A 16462-nucleotide genomic window follows, 5' to 3' on the forward strand; every position below is an offset into this window, starting at 1 on the left:
GGGTATTTACTCCCCAAAGGGACGAATATAAGGGGTTACTGCAGACCCCCTGAATTTGTGAAAGGGGCGCAAAATTCCCATGCAGCTGAGGCGCAAAGTGTTATCTCAGGTGCCGCATGCGAATAAAATGCCGTAAACCCTTTTTCCGGATCGACCAAATTGCCAGCATAGCCAAGGGTTTGTCGATTGGTGCTAAAAGAGGCTAATTGGGGTATTTACTCCCTAATGGGACTAATTGGTGCATTTACTTCCTAAAGGGGCTAATTGGTGCATTTACTCCCTAAAGGGGCTAATTGGGGCATTTACTCCCTAAAGGGGCTAATTGGGGTATTTACTCCCCAATGGGACGAATTGGTGCATTTACTCCCCAAAGGGACAAATACAAGCAGTTACTCACCAGTGGGACTAATTGGTGCATTTACTCCCCGATGGGACTAATTGGTGCATTTACTCCCAATGGGAGATAATTGGGGTATTTACTCCCCAATGGGACTAAGACATTGAAGGTGGGGGATGGAAGGGGTCGCCTTTTGGGATCTGGGGTCCCCTAGAGTCACTAAATAGGGTCACAAAGGGACTAATTTGTGCATTTACTCCCCAACGGGACTAATTTGTGCATTTACTCCCCAACGGGACTAATTGGTACATTTACCCCAAGGAACTAACTTTTGCACTTACTCCCCAAAGGGACAAATGCAAGATGCAAAGGGGCTAATTGGGGTATTTACTCCCCAATGGAACTAATTGGTACATTTATTCCCTAAAGGGGCTAATTGGGGTATTTACTCCCCAATGGAACTAATTGGTGCATTTACTCCCTAAAGGGACTAATTGGGGTATTTACTCCCCAATGGTGCGTTGGGATTAATTGGGACAATGCACTAATTGGTGCACTTACTCACCAATGGGACTAATTAGTGCATTTACTCCCTAAAGCGACTAATTGGGTATTTACTCCCCAATGGGACTAATTGGTACATTTACTCCCAAAAGGGACGAATACAAGCACTTACTCCCAAAAGGGACTAATTGGTGTATTTACTCCCCAATGGGACTAATTGGTGCACTTACTACTCAAAGGAACGAATACAAGCCTTTACTCCCCAAAGGGATGAATACAAACCTTTGCTCCCGAAAGGGACTAATTGGTGCATTTACTCCCCAGAGAGACTTATCTTGTTGTTGCGGCAACCAAAGCAAAAGTTATTGGTCTTGTCTCTTTCACCTGTCTCTGTCACCTGTCATCTACAGAACATATTTATCGAGCTTTCGGGTTTCGTAGTGTGAACTACGCACTGTGTCAGTAGCCTTATATTGAAAATGCAACAACCTGCGCAATCAAGCCCGTTAATAAAAGGTTTACGTTTAGGGGGACTGCATTTTGCGGAATCAGATCGTATAGACACGGTGTGGCGAAACAAAAACAAGATGAGGGAGAGAAAGGACGGTAAAAACGTCTACGATAAAAACGTACGTCTGCATGCTTGATGAAACTCTGGAAAGTAGATGAGAATTGATGTTCTGAGGGCTGGAACACAGACGAAAGGACAACACACAAGCCTCAAGTGCCTAAGAACCATGAAAGAAGGATGTCGCTGAGAAGGTTAGCCAACTCTAGGACTACAGCTCGGGTCCTACAGCTGGCTAATCTTTTCAGCGACTTCCTTTTTTCATTCTGGAACGTGTTGAGAATGCACCATGAGGTCACTGTCATTGACTGGCATATTAGTCTCTCAGCACGTCGTCACCCCACCTGGGTTCCAGACCCCAAGTGGTTATAGACAGCTGGGGCGTTTTTTTTCAACCGCTCGCGAGCTAACGAGGGGCGGGGCGTTAACACAGACATGTGACACGTTTCACGTGACGCGCTTTTTTCGTTAACGGGACAAAGGCAAAATCTCTCCCTCGCGTAACGACCAACGACCGTAACACGTAACCGTAAGGCGTAACGAACAAGCCGTCTGCCTAACGAGTGTGTGCGCGTGCTCTCATGCTTCAGCGCCTGCATGGCTCATGAAATAACGAAGCGCGAGGCACTCGTGAAGGTTAACGTGACGGGGGCGTAATCTATTCGTCCAGGAACGATCGAACGAGATCGTTTGCCTTACGAGTGGGTCTACCTACTCGCTAGAATGTTAAACACCTTCGTTTGCAGATTCGCAGAAACGGAATTTCTGCAGAAACGAACATGTATTGCTGCACGACTATGTACGAAATGACATCCTTTCCCTTTCATCGTATTTACACCAGTGGTGACATGAGAGCTGTGAGATACTCTCGGGAAGATACAGAGAAAGATGAAGAAGTCACAACGACAAGCCGTAGACAGGCCATGCGAGCGATCCAAACAAAATTAAACAACGCCATTGGTCGAAAACATTGCAGCCTCGTTGGCAGCTGTAGTTGGTTCAGGGTGGTGACATCACAGCATGCAAGGGCTTGTAACGAGCGCGATAGCCTCAAAGAGGAGGCTAAACGAGGAGCAGAGATTGTGACCACAGCAAAGCGTCGATAAGGTTCCTCGTTTCGTTATTCCTAACGACTCGCTGACGTTGAAGCTGCCAAAGAAAGATGGCGGAAGGATTCGTCACGGCGATCACACAAGCGGCTAACCGTGCCCCATGGACTCGATGGCGTCAGGATGCCTTTCAACTGGACGAGACAGATTTTGTAAAGTTGTTCCGTCCGCCAAACAACGCTGTCCGCGCCGTTTGTGGGGACTTGCGACCGTACTGCACACCGCCTTGGTAGCTACGGGTGCTGTGATGAACAGCTAAGGAGAATTGGATGCTTATAGTAGTTTTCGAATTCTTCTCTTTTAGAGTACATTGCGAACATAGTTTTGATGTCGTAATGAATATGAAGAGCAAAGCATCCAGTACATTTCCTGAGGTAGATTATCTTGAATAGATCCATAACATTCTCCTGCTTTGCGATGCGAACATGGCGTTAGAAAAAGATCACTACCGCTCTGTTCTAGCTCACTAGAAAAACGTTTTATTGCACTGCAAATTTATTTTAAGTCTGTTGTTTACGAAGCATGACAGTAAGGCTGCGCGTTGTACCTCAATGCTTGAAGGAAAAAATTGCATAGAGGTAATCAAATAAGTGTTTACTCCGAGGAGAAAGGGCCGCCTCCTTCTTTCTTCTTCTGATACTACTGATACCACTACGTCTTCCCTTTCTGGACTCGGACTCCCATGGGCCCTAGAACTCAGCACACACTACTTCTCGTGCCATAGTTAAGGTCATTCCCACCCGACACCATCGTCGGGGCAGGAATATGATTTATAGGTTTTGCATATTGCTCGACGATTATCCTTACAGTGACATATTTTTGTTCATTATTTTTACACGACTAGCGAGCCATATAACGGGACGAGAAGAAGATGAACAAGCATAGGAACGAACATTGGAATGGAATGAGCATGTATGAGAGCGCGAGAATGCTCTCTCTATGAACCTATCGGAACCAACAAAACATTTCTATTGGTCGGAGAAAATGCAGCCTCGCTGGCAGCCTGCTCTTTCGCCCAGCCCTTTCGCCAGCACCACCACCACTACTGCTCTTCGCTCAGGGCGGTGACATCACAACACGTGAGCGCTCGTAACGTGCACAATAGTCACAAAGAAGAAGCTTCACGAGGAGCACAGATTGTGACCACAGCAAAGCGCCGATAAAGGTGCTCGTTTCGTTAGCCTGAACGCCTCGTTCAGCTGTCTCGCGTCGTTAAGTTGAACATGTGAAGCGATTACGCCCACAGGGCAGATAACAATATCATTCGAGATGATGGTTGGCTAGGACCGTGCTATGCGGTGAAGTTCATTTCTAAGAGGGACGCACATTCCCTAGGGCGTCAGTCGTGACGTTGCCCACATCTGTGAGGCCGACAATGCGACCCCTTTCACCGTCACCGCCACCACCATCCTTTCTAAGAGTCAGTGCATCACTGCATCGTATCCGCTGAATGCGTCCTAGCGCAGGTGTCCTTATGACATCCATGGGATTAGTCAGTAGTAGGCATCGTCTGTAAATTTTCGCGTTTTACTGCAAGGGCAACGAATAGAACTGACTACTGAGATAGAAAGAAACAGAAGTCGCGCTGTTTATACACGCGGTTACGTAAATGATGATTTTTGGAATGGCGTGTGACCAGGACTTGTCCAGAATGCATTTACCCTGCACTTTATCATCTATGGAACAAGGTATTTTGTCGTATTTGTCGAACCTAGGGTGGCCTTCGCATTCAGAGATAAGCCTTGGGCGCTAACCGCGTGGAGCGTATTTTACAACCGAAATGGGCCAGCGTTGTCTCTGCGTCGAACCGTGGCAAACGTAAGCAGAGCTCTTCCAACCGCATGTGACGTGTTCTTGGCGAGCGTGGTTGGCATGGTGACATGGCCGGCTGCCTGCCGTGCACGCCGTAGCTACATGTACGTACATACTAGTTGCATTGTAGATATGCTGATGAGAACGCGCAATGTCATCTGTTGCTACTTTCGTAAAACTTGGAGCAGTCAAGATGTGCGTCCACTTTTGTGCACCCGCGCGTCCCCGAGGCGCTTCTGGCTTCGCCAGGTTAGAGCTGGCCACGTTGCTGGTCCCGCCGCCAGTCGCTTGCTTTGCTGTGCGATATTAAGTAATCACTGTAACATAATCAGACTAAGACATATACATGACAGTGGCGATCATGTGCTGGAAGCAGTAGCGATAAAATATGACAGCCAGCTTCAGCCACATTCCAGTTTCAGTCACATACAAATACCCAAGACGTCAAACCGGGACACAAGTAATGAGTCATTGTAAGCGCATGACACCATGAAAGAAAGGCGACACAAACACGAAGCGTACTGTCAAAAAAGTTTATTAACTCACGTGTTTAAAAACTCGCTAAAATTTTCTTTGTCGATTACGCCACCGACGAAAACGGCGCCAATCCTCCCCGCTCTTCGATAAGCATAAATACATTAGCTTAAACGCGTAAATGATTCGTCCATCTTCACGTTCCAAGCGTTCAACATCCAACACCACGAATCGGGCAGCCATATTTTCTGTTTATGTGCCGTGCTCGGCATTCTGGAGGGAGGGCGGTCGCATGCACTTTCCTCTCGCTGCTCCGATCCCGGCTTGCCCGATTCCGCTTCGGTACGTCACTGCCGAAATTTCGATCCTGCCAGATATGAGCGCTTCGACTGTGTGCCTATTGTTCTGCCGTTCGGTTGCACGCTCGGCACACGCGCCGCTCGAATTCGGCTGAACAAATACGCTCCGGGCGGTTGGCGCCTTACCTTACTCTATCGTAAGCATCTTCCGACCAAAACAGGAGCAAGTCTCAGCAGGGTCTTTCCTCGAACCGGACCCAACATTTCTCTTCGTTATATGCCCTTACGGTTCTAATTGCGAAAGAACTACTTTGTTGTGTGTGTCCTTCTATTACATCGAAAAGTATATATTTTAGGCTGTGGCACGAGAGTCTTTCCGGCATCCAACGAAACACGAATAATCGGGGGAGTGCCAACGTCACTCGGAGAATGGCCGTGGCAGGTAAGTCGTATTTGACGACCACACCCAACACTTTCCATTAGCGAAATCACGAGCTGTCGTATATAACCGGACTGTCGTAAAGACAAGCACGCTCAACTGTCATTCATGCGTCGACTAGGGCTACCGCGTAGGCTGATTACGTTCTGTGCCCGGGTCTCCGTACGATTTCGCGTCAAGCAGGGTGGAAAGTAAGCATACAGAGTACATATTTCAGTAACGGAATTAGCAAATTCACTACCAGAATTCGCTCGCAAAAATAAACAAACAAACAAACAAAAGCAAGGAAACGTTTCCCGGCCAAATGCACACCGCCGCGGCCGTACACTCTAAGAAAAAAAGGAGTACTTCTACTCCTTTTGGGGAGTAATTGCATTGCCACAAAAAATAGTCCCTTTCCGGAGGAAATGCACGGGAGTAAATGAATGTCACAGACTGAAGACCGCATTTCACGCGCTGTTGTAAGAGTCCCAGGTACATAATTGGTGCGCATGCATGAAGATACTTTGAAGCAAACCGTCAACCGTGATATATCGAGTGATATAAAATCTTGCGCCGTACTAGGGCACGATTTGCGAGGAAAGATGCGCTAACTGTTTATTACTCTGTGTGGCTGGAAAATTGCTACGTTGTGTGAGTTATACAGCCTTATGTCATTCAAATTGACCAAGGGCACATATTTATACGTACACTTTTGCATTCAGGAGACCATTCGCGAAGTTTAGTGACAATTTGCAGTCCTGGGGAGTAAACGTCGGGACTAAATGTTGGGTTAGGGGACTAAAATGGGGAGTAATTGCAGACTAGTGGAGTAGACGCTGCAATTACTCCCCGTTTTACTCCTTTTTTTTCTTAGAGTGTAGGGCTAACGTTGGTATATCTGTTGCATCCTATGTACCGTCATTTTATTTCAGGTTTCACTCAATCTTCGTAATCCTTCTACTGGCGTGCTCCTCGGACATCAATGCGGTGGCGTCGTCATATCGAGCAAATGGGTTCTCACTGCTGCACACTGCATGCTTCAGTAAGTGGCCTTTTTCACGCCGGTCGAGAGCCAGAGAAGAATGTGTTTTCCTTTGCATCAGTGGTTCTCGATGACTATTCGAGAGAAACCGTAATCTTATCAGCGCGACTTCATTTGTTCGACTACCACCACGTTAGCACAGTGTACGAGAATATCCCCGGACCTTCCCTTTCTTCCCGATAACGTCACGGCGTTACCAGTAAACGAACTTCGAGATTACCACCGCCGTGCACGTTCCGCTGTTAGGCGTGCAAGGATGGAACGCAAAGACGTCGGATTCACGTCGGGGAACAGCTGTTGCAACAGCACCACCGACAGCGGCGAAGAGCGCGCAGGTGAATGCCTCACCCTGTCACCTGCAGAGAACAGAATTTTCGGCGGGTAGGCCCTTATCTTGTATTCGACGCAGTGTGCTATGCGGGAACTATTGATCGCGCGAACGAGGTATCAGCTGAAACAACTCTTCACGGATCGATAGCGGGAGGAGAATCCCATCTTCAGGAAGCTCTCTCCCGAGAGTACCGTTGTACCGTGTGCGCTTATTGCCACATAATTTGCTCAGACGCGACGCCTCTATAAATAGTACACTCATATATGCATCATGGCATGGGCTCAGTGTGGACTGAGGTAAAGTTTCGCCTGTGCCGGTGAAACACCCCACTCATTATCATCAAGATCTTTAGAAAAAATCTTCCCGGAAACAACACCGCAAGTTGTTGGTATTGTTCGAGGTTGTCAGGTACAATGTTTGGGATATCAGTTCGTGAAGCACATCCTATGACCATCTGTAGTGAGGGTGTTTGTCAGTGGTGTACCGCGTCTTAAAAAGTGTTTATTACGTGTAGTTGTTTAGCGTCAATACCGTAGCATTAGGTGCAGAGCAGAACGCAGTTAACCGACCTAACCTCGTACTTTACGGTGTGGTGTCTCACGGCAGTACAACGGGCTCTTTGTAAACACTATGCATGAATGTCTGCTGGTGCAGTTTTTTCTAGCACTGACCAGCAAAATGACATGCTGTGATTATGGTATAGTGTTCTACACGATAATGAAGTACAGAGTATGTGCTTTGATTTGGATACCTCCTTTTATGCCGTGACATTTTAGACTGCGTTTCTTTTGCGCATCGCCATACTTCATGCATCAAAGCTGGCGTTGCAGGTCATATTCAAAAGGAAAAGGAAGGCTAGCAATGACATAATGTCCCTAAACAGACCATTTGATTCATTTTATACGACCATGCAGGAGTCACATTGTGGTCACGCCCAGCTATATGACTTCAAGAAAGGCAGGCGCGCTATACTTCCGTTTCAAATTAAAGAGAAACATACGAACCTCGTTCAAAACATATAAATTCGTATACGTACATTCGTCTTTACACAGGAACAGGAATTTATACGAAGTATGACTATTGCTATTTAGATTCCCTTCATACACTGTTCAAAAGAGTCATTCTGCCTCCTTCATGTGCTTTTAAGTTAGTCTTATCCGTGTACAACTATACTAGGTAGATGACTATGCAGAATCTCGCTGTACTCTCTTTCTCTCTGGATATGCGTTTACTGAACGATCTGCCTTCTATGCGGTGGTGTGTCCTGGGCCGACTTCATGAGGAACTGCGCCGACATTTGCCTTAAAATGCCGAAAGAAAATCCAGGGGAAGTACCTAGGCATAAGCAGCCGGGGCCAACGTTCAAGCCCACGTTACCTCGCTGTCTTGTCGTATAAGGCGGTTACCTTCCCCAAGCCGTGCATCATGGCAAACAAGGAATGATAGCAACATATTACCAGTCTAGCTGTGTTCAGTATTACGGCGTACGTCAGAGAAACTAAAGTATAAGGGTAGTTGGTACACTTTAATACCGTATAACGTATAAGAAAAGAAAAAAATAAATAAACAGGACAGAAAGAAGGCGACAGGACCATGCGGTGGTCCTGCCTCCTTCTTCTGTCCTCGTCGTTCTGTCCTTGACACAGTGAATCTTATAAGATAAACAGGTCGAGGACAGTTTCCTGAGTCCCTCAACGATGTCAAAAAGTATGGTGTGAAACTAGGAGTTAAGTTATTCTTCGCATAATTCCCGTGGTAATTTGTTCATTCATAAAGTTTTTAAAATCAACACAATGTTGAAAATGAGTTAATATTGTTATTTTTGTGCACTCTAGCCCTACGGCCCGCTATGCTATTCCGCCGCAGTTCTGGCTTGTGTGCCCCGACAGCCCGACATCATCACCCAATGGGTCGACGGCGCTCTGCGTTCGGGTTCGAAAGATCCTCATCCACCAGAGGTTCGATCGGCGGAGGTTCACTCACGACCTCGCGCTTCTCTCACTGACGGAACGGATGAAAGTCTCCGGTGCGGATGCGACGAAAGATTATTCAGGACAGATCTGTCTTCCGGACCCGAAGAAACACAACTTCAAAGACCGAGAATGTGTCACTACTGGATGGGGTGTCACCACCAAGAGCGGTATATGTGCTTCAAATTTGGAACTCGAACGAAGGTAGTTACACAGAAAAAAAAAAGTGCTTGCGTTTCTCATATCGCTACTACTTTACGTGCGGACTCAAATGTGATGCTGTGATTGGCTACCTACTGTGACAAAATAATGTGGAGAGATCGATTACATTAGGTTGGCCGCCTCAATATCTTCACTGCGTAATGAACCACTGGTTGGAAGCTCATCTAACTTCACCTCACCTAACCTCATCCTCCTGCGTTATTCGTGACGTTGCCCGCTACAAGCGTGGCCGACCACGGCGAGCAGTTTCACCCCTACCATCACCACCACCACCACCACCACCACCAGTACTAATAGGTACATGTTTTTTTTTTATTGCGCACATCAAGGCGCCACCTTAGATGGAACAAAAGGGTTCAGCAACAAATACATATGGTGCTCCTATGATCCCGATGGTGCTATGCCTATGGTGCTTTTAGGCCCTTCATGGTTATCAAAAGAACAAGCAAAAAAGGAAAACCAGCATTTTTAATATACGGTAAATAATGTCAGTGCCCTTCAGACGTTATGCCTCCTGTGGTGTAAAAGCGCCAACCACCACATAAGTGTTCCGGGTGTATACCAGAACGCATACGGTACAGTTAGTCATCAATTTCTGTTCTCAAGACAGACGGGTCGTCATATTTGCCTTCACACTCAGTCTCGAAACATTTATTAAACATACGAGATAAACACAAAACTGGATGCTGGGCTTCAATACTATAAAACAGCCCTCGATGAATCGGTATGGTTCAGCAGGCAGGGGCAAACCACGCCTGCATGCAGACGGGGTACAGGAGGTCCACAGGCTACCGGAAGCATGAGACAGAGAGCTGTTTCTATATTTTCTTTCTATTATGGCAAGGCCGGAATGCGACACAGGGCGATTCAGAGGCAGTCCTCGCCAAACAGGTACCCGGGTTCGAATCAGGGTGCCGGCTGTGCTGTCTGGGGTTTTTCCTGGGATTTCCTCAGACGCTTTCAGACATATGTCGGCACAGTTCCCTTAGAAGTCGGCCCAGGACGCACATTCCCCCAGGGCGTGAGTCGTGACGTTGCCCACATACGTGAGGCCGACAACGGCAAGCCCTATCACCACCACCACCACCACCACAGATGAGTAACCAGGTGATCAAACAGCGACTATATATGACTTTGTGAGTCTTAGCAACACCAGAAGATGTGTCTTCATCCTTTCATGTAGGGTCATCTCTTTGCTGATCACGTAGTTTATATTTTCACTGTCATTGAGAGTATGGCATACATGCAGGCCAGCTGGTGGACAAATGCACAAGTGTACGAAGTTGAGGTAGTTGGTATCTAGACATATTGTTGAATGCAGCGATAAACAACACAGTGAAGACAAGAAGCTGACGCCCCGGCTGCTGTTATGCTACAGTATGTGGTGGACAAACTCTATAATGTGAAACGTCAGAGTCGGGCTACAACTAGGGGGAGAGGACGAACGTACTTGTCCCCGTAGTTGTACCTACCCAGACTCAGGCTTTTCACATTATGGAGACCACTGTCATGTATGCTTGCTGTCTCTGCGCGCCTCACATATTGCTCGCTCACTATAATATCGGGTAGATACTACGTCTATGCGATCATTATATGACAGTGCCCCTTCTCCAACATGTCGACGACTCTTACTAAGAAATTATCTGTCCGCGAGTCATGCGGTCAGAGATCTCAGGGAAACATTTCGTATCTACTAGGAGTAATTCTATCAAGATAATTGTAATAATCGCAAATTATCGCAATTAATCGAAAAAAACTGCATATGATCCATTGATAATTAGACAATTTGCAAAGCTGTTCCTAGCAGCTTTTTGTTCATGGTGTCTTGGGTGGTTTAGCTATTTTGATTTTGTTTCTTTGATTTGAGATCCCACTTGCGAGCAAGTTAAAGCAACGTACGGAGAAGGTCACGTGAGTTCTTCGAGCATCGGTATAGTTACATGGGAAGTTTGCAGTTCAGTATTCAAGGGCTGAGACGTACTGGCACCCGTGTAAATACTGGTTTGTCCTGTTGTCATAGTTCCTTGCACGTTAAAAATGTCAGCGCCAGAACGCTCCCCTTTGTCCCTTGTCAGCACCCGGCGCAGCTAATTGATTTTTGCCTTGGACTGGCTAACGAAAGAAAAAAGGCAGACGGTGGTCCGATACATGTGGCTATACTACGTGCCTCGCCTTTTATACACACGACAGCTTGATTTTGCGCAGTTTTGCAATGCCTTGAATACGGAGTTCTTCTGTCTGTCTGTTCGTTCGTTTATTATGGCTGACCCGATAAGACTATACCTTTTATTTGCAGATATGCGTAGCAGGTCCAATGTGTTAATGAAGACGTCAATGCCTGTGCTGTCGTGGCTCAACTGCAGCGACGCCTATCCTTCTTTCAAGTCCCTTAAGCGGTGGCTCATTTGTGCAGGATACTGGAAAGGAGGCAAAGGTCCTTGTCTGGTAAGAACTTGAAGCACGAGCAAAGAGAGGAGCTGTGTCAGGTGCCTCAAATATAACGCAAAACAGAATGTTGAGAACATTGCTACTTGAATTTCTAGTACGCATGTTTGAGCGCCGATTCCTTACTAGATCAGAAACATGTGGGTCACCGCCATCGGACATTGAATCTACAGATTCTATAGGCGGGAGTTCTCGTTTCTTATCATTCATGCATCATCTCAAAATAAAGTTGTTGTTGTTGTTCTTATGTATGTATAAGAAACAAGAACTCCCGTGTAAGGTACCGGCGGCGGTTCGCAAAGACGCCGATGAATGATACCTTAAAAAATTTAGTGCGTGACTGAGGAACAGGCTGTTGTGCCGGGGGCATTGCAGCCAGTGTGTGTGTGTGTGATGTGGGGGGGAGTAATGGGGCCCATTCCACGACAGGTTACACAATCTGTATACTTAACACCCAGAAAGAACATTGCATATTGATTGATGAAAGTGGTGACACACTGATGGCAATTGAGATGGTCACCCTCGAGGCCTTTCAAGTTTCAAAGTAACAAATCGCAGTATTACTTCTCTTTTTCAGGGCGATTCCGGGGGACCCCTGCAGTGTCTCTTGAGCGACGGTCGTTGGTACCTGGCGGGGGTGGTGTCCTGGGGTGTCGGCTGTGCAGAATCCGCAAAACCTGCAATGTTTGTTCGCGTCACTTCTTATCTCGACTGGATCCGTTCCAATACCAAGGAGACACCCACGCGATCTCGTCCGTCTACATCAATTTACAAGCTGTACTTGCACCGTTGAAGACAACCTACGATTCAGAATCAAAGTTCGATTTCGTCAAAATTTGTAGTAACTGGAACACACACATGTTGTGGACTGAATTTTGTCGTCGCGTGGAGATTAAAGGGGTTCTGGCAGCCTCGGGGCAGCGTACCGCCCCTGGCAATGAAACTCCCAAAATAAAGTTGTTGCTGTTGATAGATATGTTCCACTGCATCATGCACGAATTGTACAACGCCGTATAGCATCGAAAAAAAAAAAAAAAATTCGAAAGTCGTGCTTTGCGGGATGTAAGCCCTTGGACACACGCACGGCTCAAACTCTGACGTCACAGGAGCGAGAGCTATGATGGCTGCCATTGGTAGTCGTAAGCACGTGACCTCTTCGCGCTGCGCGTCATCGGTGTGTACGCCTGCAGTGGCGCAGGAACCCAATGAGTTTCGATGTTCCCGGTGCCGGTTTCCTACGGATCTATTTTCCTGTAAAAGTTTAAATGCAAGTTCAAATCGATGCAAATAGTTTTTTTTTTTTTTTTTACGTTAGTAATAATTGGGGGTTTTATGTCGCGAGACAACTGAGATCATGAGCGACGCCACAGCGGTCGGTCTGTGGATTGCTTTTGCGCACCTGAGGGTTCTTTAACGTGCGATGAAAGCTCATCACACGGCACCCCGTATTTAACGTCCCTCGCGGAGGACGGCGTGTTTAAGCAACTTGTACCCTGCCACCAAGTTGCTGGCGTCCTCGGCCGGGTTCGAACCCACGATCTCGGGATCACAAGGCGAACATCCTACTGACTGAGTCACCGAGGCAGTTTTTTCTTTCTTTCTTTTTTTTTTTTAGGTTATTCTTGGGAAAGCTGGGACGAAGGGGTCCGAAGTGTCGCGACCCCTTTAAGGTCATAGCCTTCTTATTCTTATTTTGTTCATTTCTATTTATTTTACCCCAAGGACCCTTACCCGCCCTTCCTTGAATATTTTGGGACACAACGAATACCATACCACGTAAATCGCCATCTGACATTCGAGGCGACTCCAGAATGCATTTTGCTATTTGGCACCTACAAGCTGAAAGGGGGAAAGAAAGAAATCTGGAACGTGCAAAGATCGCTTGTGAGTTTTTAATGCTAGATCCAAAATTCAAGCACTGCGTGCTAGGAAAAATGAGTAAAGAAAACAAACTCCATCCGCTCAATACCAGCCACTCACAGCGCATTTGGCGAATGGAAAATGGAGTAAAAGACCGAGCCAGCAAGGAAGGGCATATGGACTCTGAACAATTAGAATAACTCACTGTCCCATTCGTGGCAGTGTGGAATGACAGCGAAAGACAAAATCGCATTATAATATGCAGTCTTTCTGTGGGCGCATTGCACCAGACATTATATATATACGTTACAAGACGTTATATGCATTCAAACTCGCTCAACAGTGCAGCTCACCATAGTGCACGAACAGGCATTTTTAGTTTTTATTCTTATTTCTTCTTCTTCTGTGGACAGCGGCTGTTATCTTTTGAGCGAGTGCAGCGAACTCGCTACAAACTGGCAGCGCACATTTTGATGCCTCTTTATTGGAAAATAGTGCAGTCAAAAGACGGAAACGTGCAGTGAAATACGTAAACACACTGTTTACTTTCGTGCTTCAAACTGGTTGCATATCATTCGAATATACAAACAAACAAACAAACAAACACACACACACACACACACAAAAGAAACATGCCATACTGACTGTCCCTCCAAACAAAATACGTAATACTCCGTCCCTCGAGATGTTTACTCTAGGAATGTAAACATGACCATGCGAGTGAATAATAAGCACTACGTGAAGTTTGTACAAATACAGAAGCTTTTCTGTTCAATCGTCATAGCACAAATACGAGTGACTCGTTTTTTCGTTTTTTTCTTCTTTTTTTCGTGTCCCGATCGATGGGATCCAGTGGATACAAGCCGAGAATTTCTCCGTGCCTGCTGATTTAAATGACGCCTCTCGAAGAATGTCGCAACGAGGGAGTTGTGCCTCAGATGCTTGGGCCCAAGTCAAGACGCACTCTAAAGACATAGCACGCTCTTAGCCAATCACCGTCCCCGTAATATCTTTTGGGTCGGAGCAGTAACGCGTCCGCGCGAGCCAATGACGGACGATTTCGGATTTGTGAATGGAGTTCACTTGGAGCTCTTAACTTGTCTCCGAGTATAGTTACTGTTCTTCTGTTTTACTTCGAATTTTGTTACTGTCGTGCAGAAATTTGACAGCGAAATGATGCTTGTTACATAATCATGAGGTCTTTAAGTTACTCATTATATCGTCAAGTGTTGTGGCATAAATATATATATATATATATATATATATGCACACGTATATAGCCTGACATACCTAGACACCGCTGCTCCTGCTACCGACGCTCCGTGCCATCATGAATACCTCTGGTTCCCGTCTGTATAGGTTGACTGTTGCTTGCGAATAACTTTTCACATTTCACGTTCCGAAAATGGCCATATCGTTTTTCTTTTTGCACCGTGTTGGATCGCCCATTAAGGCCGGACTCAAGCGGAAGTAACGTTCTTTGCGTCCACACAATACGGACTTCAAAAAGATCACGTTCATGTGTGTAGGCATCCATGTACACTCCGGCTTCTACCCCTTCGTGTCTCACCAAAAAAGAAAAAAAAGGCAGAATCGGGCAGGAGAGAGTTTCATCCTTTCTTTTTTACATCTCATATACGGAAGAGTGAGATTCTCATCCTCACTGTGAACCAGGGAGCTCTGGCAGGTCCGATACAAGCATTGCCATTTATGAAATGGATGGGACGTACAGGTCCCGACAAAAGTTTACGGAACACGCGAGCGGTGTATTTCCTCCTCGGTACGACACCCAAGCGGAAGCTGGCGAAATCAGGCCAGTTCATTGCCTCAGAGGGGTGGACGACTGCGCTCTTAGCGACACACTGCGGTCGTTTCGGTATGATTACTGTTGTATGTGCCCGCAAAGTAAGTTGGATTTTACTGTTGTGCTCGCCAACAACACGTGATTCAACGGTTGTTGAGACAGGGAGATCGCGCTATCATGGTGATAACAAGGATGAATCATGGTGGAAACACTTTACGGTGTATTGCTTTTACTGGAAAGCCGTGACATGTAGACAAGAGAAAGAAAGATATCTTGTAAACAGTTGCTTTATTATGGACGACGCGTGACGAGCTGATAAACAATTGACACTGACATTGATAATTGATTGGTTGATAAACAACTGACGTTGAGTCACGAGTTGTTGGCGAGCGCAACAGTTAAAGACAACTCACTTCGCGGGCACATACAACAGTAGTCATACCGAAACTACCGCTGTGTGTCGCTAAGAGCGCAGTCGTCCACCCCTCTGAGGCAGTGAACTGGCCTGATTTCGCCAGCTTCCGCTTGCCGCTAGGGTGTCGTACCGAGAAGAAAATACACCGCTCGCGTGTTCCGTAAACTTTTGTCGGGACCTGTACTAACGATGCGACGTACAAGCCACTTCACTAATCTGTAATTGCAGTACGAAGCGAGCGCGGATCCGAGTCTCATTCCAGGTTGGACGCCTGTATTCGGGCGCGTTTCTGAATGATGCTGGTACACCGAGTGCTGTGGGCTACAGTGGACCACTATGGCCGCTTGCCTCTAGGGACGGAAGTTCAGCTGTTGGATGTAACAGCGCTGGTACGTGATATGCAACCAATCGATGACTGTAGAGGCAAAGAATCGATTTTGCAAAGCTCCCCCTTGTTACTCGACTTCTAACCACGAATGCGTGTCAAGCGCGTCAATGTAAGACACGCGTGTCGAATATTAAACTGGTTGATATTTGTTACTTCCCAACTGTGTTCATTTACTCTGTTCGGTCAAGGTTCAAGGTGCTGTTAATTCTACGTAGCCAATGTCAATATTCCTCAGTGTCAAATGGCTTTTTGTTATGCCTGTGTGCGTTTGTGACTGACGAACGCCCTTCAAAGTCTTCTGCCCTGCTTCGGGCCACCGAGTATAGCGGTGGCCCGGTGGAAATAACTGCGTGTAATGCGGCCACAGGTAGCACTCAGCTGCCTGTGCTACTGAGGCGTCTCTGTAGAGTCCTTCAGTGGCGACAAGGACACGAATAAGAAATAAAAAAAGCCAAGTGCTA

At 46.6% G+C, this 16462-nt stretch overlaps 1 protein-coding gene across 4 annotated transcripts in view; it reads right to left on the reverse strand.

Moving 5' to 3' along the window:
• LOC135374808 (uncharacterized) overlaps nucleotides 1–16462 on the reverse strand; it is a 390710-nt gene that overhangs the window by 31090 nt on the left and 343158 nt on the right. The gene's annotated exons all lie outside the window — the stretch shown is intronic.

This window comes from Ornithodoros turicata, unplaced genomic scaffold (genome assembly GCF_037126465.1).
Source record: "Ornithodoros turicata isolate Travis unplaced genomic scaffold, ASM3712646v1 ctg00000746.1, whole genome shotgun sequence".
Lineage (NCBI taxonomy): Eukaryota > Metazoa > Arthropoda > Arachnida > Ixodida > Argasidae > Ornithodoros > Ornithodoros turicata.